General features: G+C 40.7%; 1 pseudogene; it reads left to right on the top strand.

The window, feature by feature from the left end:
• Positions 1-3,581: 3,581 nt before the first annotated feature.
• On the top strand, positions 3,582-5,371 carry LOC105062349 (ferritin light chain pseudogene; annotated as a pseudogene).
• Positions 5,372-6,368: the final 997 nt, after the last annotated feature.

The following is a 6,368-nucleotide window of genomic DNA, read 5'->3' as shown; positions in this document are numbered from 1 at the left end:
CTGACTTTAAAATATACTGCTTGAATATCTTTATCCAGAGTTTGTCTCAATTCCAGGATTAAATCTAGCAGAACGTTTATACCACCATAAGAATAGGGAGTCTTGGAAAAGGGATAGAGCCATCATTCATACTCTCCCTTTTATTTATTACTGAATGTGAGCCATATAGCCCAATATTCCATGGCCAATCTAATGATTATGAGTCTTCTATGTAGAAAAAGTGGGGAAGACAGAGAGACCGAATAAATTATTTAATTGGAACAATTCAGGTTAAAATATCTAAATGAAAACCGGGAGAAAGAGACAGGGAGCTAAAAGAATACCAACATCTTAAATTTTTGTAATTTAAGAAACTCAAAATATATTTTTATATTCAGACTGTAATTCACTTTAAATGACATAAAAAGATAGCGTTTGTAATTTTTTTTTAGTTTTAAGAAATAAGGTCTGTAAATTATATAGGATTATATTGCCCATAATAACTAACAGTTCAAGTAAGCTGCCTCATTGAAATATAAGTTTGAAAGGCTAAGACATCACCCCGGACTTTCTGTACAACTCAACTGGATGTGATTGTCTAGATGTAATTGCAATCATTGTTTTAAAAAATGGAAGTTCCCATAAAGACTGAAAAACAAAATTATCTAGATGGTAGGAAAACTAAAAGACAAGCTATTAACTGGGAGAAAATATTTGCAAATAACATACTGATGAAAGACTTATGCCCAGGATAAATTTTTTAAAACTCTCAAATTCCATAATGAAAAACAAATAATCCACTAAAAAATGGGCAAAAGATTTGGATAGACACTTCCCAAGAGAAGATATATGGATGGCAAATAAGCACCAGAAGTGATATACAATATCATTAGTCATTAGGGAAATGCAGATTAAAACCACAAGAGCAATCACTACATGCTCCTTAGAATGGCTACATTGTAAAGACTGGGCATTCCAAGTATTGACAGTAATGTGGAGGAACTGGAACTCACACACTGCTGGTAGGCACGCAAGATAATACAAGCACTACAGAAAAGAGTTTAATAGTTTCTTAAAAAGTTAAATATACGCTTGCCACGTGACCCAGCCCAAGAGACACGAAGCCTAAGTCCACGTGAAGATGTGTACACAGATGTGCACAGCAGCTTTGGTTGCAATAGCTCTAATGTGAAAACAACCACATGGCAGAATCTAAAATAATTATTCCGAGAGAAAATGCCAGGCAGAAAAAGGACATATGGTGCTATGAAATCCTAGAAAATTCAGGCTTATCTAATCAGTGACTGCAAGCTGATCAGTGGTTTCATGGAGATGGTAGGGGGATGGGGAGGGCCAGGAGGGATGGGTTACAAAAACTCTGGAGGGTGAGGGATGTGTTCATTATCTTGATTGTGGTGACGATTGTATGGGTATATATATATATGTCAAAATGTATTAAGTTACACATTTTAAATTTTGCCGTTTGTTATATGTTCATCATACCTCAAAAAAGCTGTTAAAAAAAAAAAAACACATGTGGTCAGTATCTGTGGTCTAAGTGGAGCCTGAAGAACAATCAATGTTTAACCAAGATAGTATTTAAAGATCAGGTGTGTAAATTAGTGATGATGCCCTGCCAGTGTGAGTTTGACCTTCAAGCGTCTAACCTTTTTTGTGGCTACGGTGAGGAAGTTTCCTGATTTATTTTTCCTTCATCTTCACTGGGTTGTAAACAAGGTGTATTTATTTTCTTGGTGACCAGTGAAACCCTGGCCATTTCCTCACTAAGATGTTGTTAACCATGAGAGCTCTGCCTTCCACGTCTTGGATTGTCCCACTGAAAGAAATTTATAAACTTAGGACAGAAATCACATGTACCCCATATTTCATTTGCGCTTTTGAGATGGTTGAAAACATGTTTTTCTTTGTCTATACCAGTTTTATGATATTAAATAAATCATTTCTTCATTCATCCTTGAAGACATCATTTAAGTTTACTCATTCACATACATGAGCCACAGTCAACGTAATAACAGAAAGAAAGAAGAAAAATGATCAGGGTAATATACTTTGATGTACTGGGATTTAACTTCCAAATGTCTTGAAACATAAAATTTGAAGATATAATGGCCAGTCCACCAATCCTTAAAATAGCTTTTTAAGAGAAATACTGTGGGTTTCTGATATAATGATTGAGCATATGTATTTGCCTATCCTCTTTCCCAAAACACTATTGAAATGGCCATAAAGAAGTAAAACAGGAAGAAGAAAAGAATAAATTTATAAGAGTAAAGAGAAAAGGGAAGAAGTCATCAGCATACAAACGAGATCGATAAATATCTGGACACTGGGAAGAGGAAAAGAGCATGTTGGCAGAAGAAGCATTCTTGATGATCTCTAGAAAGAAGGGTTCCAGAGTCAGGGTTCTGGGGAAAAAAAAAAAAAACGTAGGAAGGCTCTGAATCTGCAGGAATAGAAAGCATAGGTCAGAGGTGGAACTGAAAAGTTAGAACTTAATGAAAAATCTCTTTAAAGACCAGCTGCCCCCATGATCCCTGTCTCCACCTCTGCTCTTCAGTGCAGAACAGCACCCTCACACGCCACCCTGACAACTATCCCCGTGCTCTTTCTTGAAGAAATGAAAGAAACTGAGAACCCTAGGATGGTGGGTCATGCCCCAGAGTAAAGTTTCCCCAGTTCTGGAGACTGGAAGTCACCAGAAGCCTGCCAGTCATGATATTCTGTCCTTTTGTCTACGTATGAACAGGCAACCAAGGATCACAGAATATGTAAATAAAATCAACTGCACAGAACAGAAGGATCAAAATGAACAGCCCTCAAAAGGAACAGAGAAAATTGGGGAAACAGATCTAGTTAACATTTTTAACCAGTATCCTCAGGCTACCAATGAAGATGTGGCATCCATAAAATAAGAATTGGAAGCTATCAAAACAGCAGATTGGAACAAAGGTCAGATGATTCAGAGAAAGAGAGACTGAGAGATCTCTGCAAAGGAAGTAGACTCTTTGTAACTAGTGATTAAAAATCAGGATATTTTGGAGTTTACGCTGAAAACACATTTGCTGCTTAGGCTGGAAACCTTCTCCAAACCTTCAGCTGTTCATTGACAGTTCAATCAACAAGTAGACGTGATATAGGAAAAATAACTTGATACAGGATAAAAATGAAGACTATCAGCTTTGACAAGTGAAGTGTACACTGTCAGAAACAGGGAAGCAGAAGAGAAAGATAAAGATGGAAGGAAGGCTAAGAAAGTTGTACCCTCATCTTTCATAGGGTAGAGTCAAGAGACTGAAAAGGTAGTGTAGTAAAAAAAAAATGGAAAAAGAAGTGGTGGGGCATCAGGTAGAGGTCTAATGACCTTATTCATTATTTTAAATGATATATTAGCATCTAAGTAGGGACAATACACTGAGCTATATCCCCATCTTTCACAGCAGGGACCTTTTAGAATGGCCTGAAATTGCTAATCACAGTAGAGGAGTACGCCTGTTACTTAGAGCTGTAACGGAATGTCCTCCTGGAACAGCAAAGGATGCGGGTGGATGTGGAGTGGGGGTGATGGGCTAAAGACAAGGAGATTTTTTTCCCACAAAAAAACCTTCTGGAGTATTTGGATTTTTTTTTTTTTACCACGGTCTTGAACTACTCTCACACATGTTTTTAAAATTCTAAAGTGAATGTATATACTTTGCACTGAAATAAGCAGGATCCATTGCCCATCAAATGTTAGGAGAGCCTCTCATGACTTGGGCAATTCCACATTCTTCATCTCATTTGATCTATACCTTGGGAGCAAGTAGGTGCTGCTTCCCTCTTGCATCAGGGAGAAATCAAGACTTGGGGTGTTTGGATGGCTCCCCACCACCCCGTGCACAGAGCGGCAGATGTGAAGCCTGAGCTGGAGTCGTCTGACGCCAGCTTCAGTATTCTTTCCTCTGTTCTAGCGGTCCTCAAAAGTTTGGTTTTGGCAGTGAGTTCGGCGGTCCCGCGGATCTGTCTCTTGCTTCAACAGTGTTTGGACGGAACAGACCCAGGGACGCCCCTTGCTCCAGCCTCCGACCACCCTTCAACCTTTTTTCCAGTTGCATCCTTCAGAACCAGCCACTGTGCTATCTTCAGCCTCTGGGACCAGCCAGCACCGTTTTGTGAGCTTAACTCCTTACTACCGATCTACCATGAGCTCCCAGGTTTGTCAAAATTATCCCAGCGAGGTTGAGGCCTCTGTCAACCACCTGGTCAACATGCATCTGCAGGCCTCCTACACCTGCCTCTCTCTGGGCTTCTATTTCGATCTATTTCGACCCTGACGATGTGGCTCTGGAGGGCGTTGGCCACTTTTTCTGCGTATTGGCTGAGGAGAAGCGCGAGGGCACAGAAAGTCTCTTGAAAATGCAAAACCAGCGCGGTGGTCACGCCCTCTTCCAGGACGTGCAGAAGCCATCTCAAGATAAGTGGGGTAAAACCCAGGACGCTATGGAAGCTGCTATTGTCCTGGAGAAGAACCTGAACCAGGCCCTTCTGGAACTGCATGCCCTGGGTTCTGCCCCTGCAGACCCACATCTCTGTCACTTCCTGGAGAGCCACTTCCTGGATGAGGAGGTGAAACTCATCAAGAAGATGGGCGGCCACCTGAGTCACCTCCACAGGCTCTCTGGTCCCCAGGCTGGGCTGGGCGAGTATCTCTTCGAAAGGCTCACCCTCAATCACGACTAGGAGCCTTTGCAACCCAGCAGCCTTTACGGAGCCCCTGTGGTGTCAGGGCTTCTGCCTGAAGCCTCTCTGCAGTCACCAGGCAGCTTTTTAACCATCCTGGAGCCCTCTCCCAAGCCTTGGACCAAATGGAAACAATAAAGCTTTTTGCAACAACAACAAAAAGTTTGGTTTGGTTTCCGTGTTCCTTTATACTCTTAAAAATTATTCAGAAGCCCAAAGACATTTTATGTGGCTCACACCTATTGATATTTACTGCATTAAACTGAGATCTTTTAAAATATTTATTCATTAATCCATTTAAAAACAAAATTAAAAACATAAATATTTTAATAAATGTAACTATAATTTCCAAAACAATAGTGAAAACAGGGGCATGTGTTTTAAATATTTGCAAATGCCTGGATTGATGGAAGGCAGCTGGGTTCTCTGAAGCGCTCTGCACTCTTTGTGTTGTGACAGTGCACAACAGTAACCTGTGGGAGGACGACACTGCACACAGAGAACTATATCTTAGTATAACTAAGAAAGTAGTTTTGACTTTATAAACCCTCTGGAACGTCTTCAGGGCCCTCCAGAGGATTCCAGATTCTACTCTGGATTCCACTTTTTCAGGAAGCTTTCCATGGTCTCCCCAGGAAGCATTCAATCACCTTTAATGCCCTTCCCACAGTAGATTCCTTGAACCTCAAGCTAGCCCTAATTTTACCGTCTGTATTATAGTTACTGACAAATCCATGTCCTCTACTAAGGTGTGAACTGATCGGTGGTCCAGCCCCCCACCTAGCGCCTAATGCGGTGGTATGTAGCCAGGAAATGCTCCATCACTATGGGATAAAGACTTAAACGAAGCCCAGCAACGCAGCCCGATGCCACGGAAGTATGAGCTACAGCGCTCAGACGGAGAAGTGCGGAAACAAACCAGAAAACAGCGGCATTGTTAAGAGAAGCTAGCAAGTTAAGTGAGTGGGTTTGATTCTCATCCCCGCCACTTACTAGCTGTCTGACTTTGGAGCAAGAGAATTAATCTCTCTCCGTCTCAGTTTCCTCATCTATAAAATAAGGATAAAAATAACACCAACTTGTAGAATTGCCGAAATGATGAAACATGATAATTTATATAAAGTAATTCTCTTTATAATGCTTGACCAATGAGGAGCACTTTCACATTTATTATTACTTCCGCTACTGAATGGGCAAAGCCGTCACTCTCCCGATCGCCACCCTCTGACTAATAAAAGGGGAGCTACAAACAGGGGGGCAAATGCCTAACTCGGAGGAGGGGCACTTACTCAATAGCTATTCGTCCAATGAATTTCAAAATATAAAATACCAGATTCTGAGTTGAAGCAAGTTTCCTCTAGCTTACTTGGAATTAGCAAATCGTAGACCACAGAGGAAAATTAAAGTAATGACAATAAATGATTAGAGAACAAGGAGTGAAGCATACAATTCAGGGGCGTTTGTATAGATCTTTAGTGCTTTGTCACCCTGAAAGGATTTCAATAGGGGTAAAATCAATCCACTTGTTTGGCTCTTAGTAAATCCATGAAGACTCTTAAATTAGCTCTGTATTCTGAAGTCTGCTTTAATGTCACTGGAGGAAGAGGGTCTGATAATGACTTAGGACAGTTCTTACTTAGAACAATTGGAAA

The sequence above is a fragment of the Camelus bactrianus genome, chromosome 34 (genome assembly GCF_048773025.1).
Source record: "Camelus bactrianus isolate YW-2024 breed Bactrian camel chromosome 34, ASM4877302v1, whole genome shotgun sequence".
Lineage (NCBI taxonomy): Eukaryota > Metazoa > Chordata > Mammalia > Artiodactyla > Camelidae > Camelus > Camelus bactrianus.
Note: the sequence above shows the minus strand (reverse complement) of the source record. Positions and strands in the feature narration are given on the sequence as shown.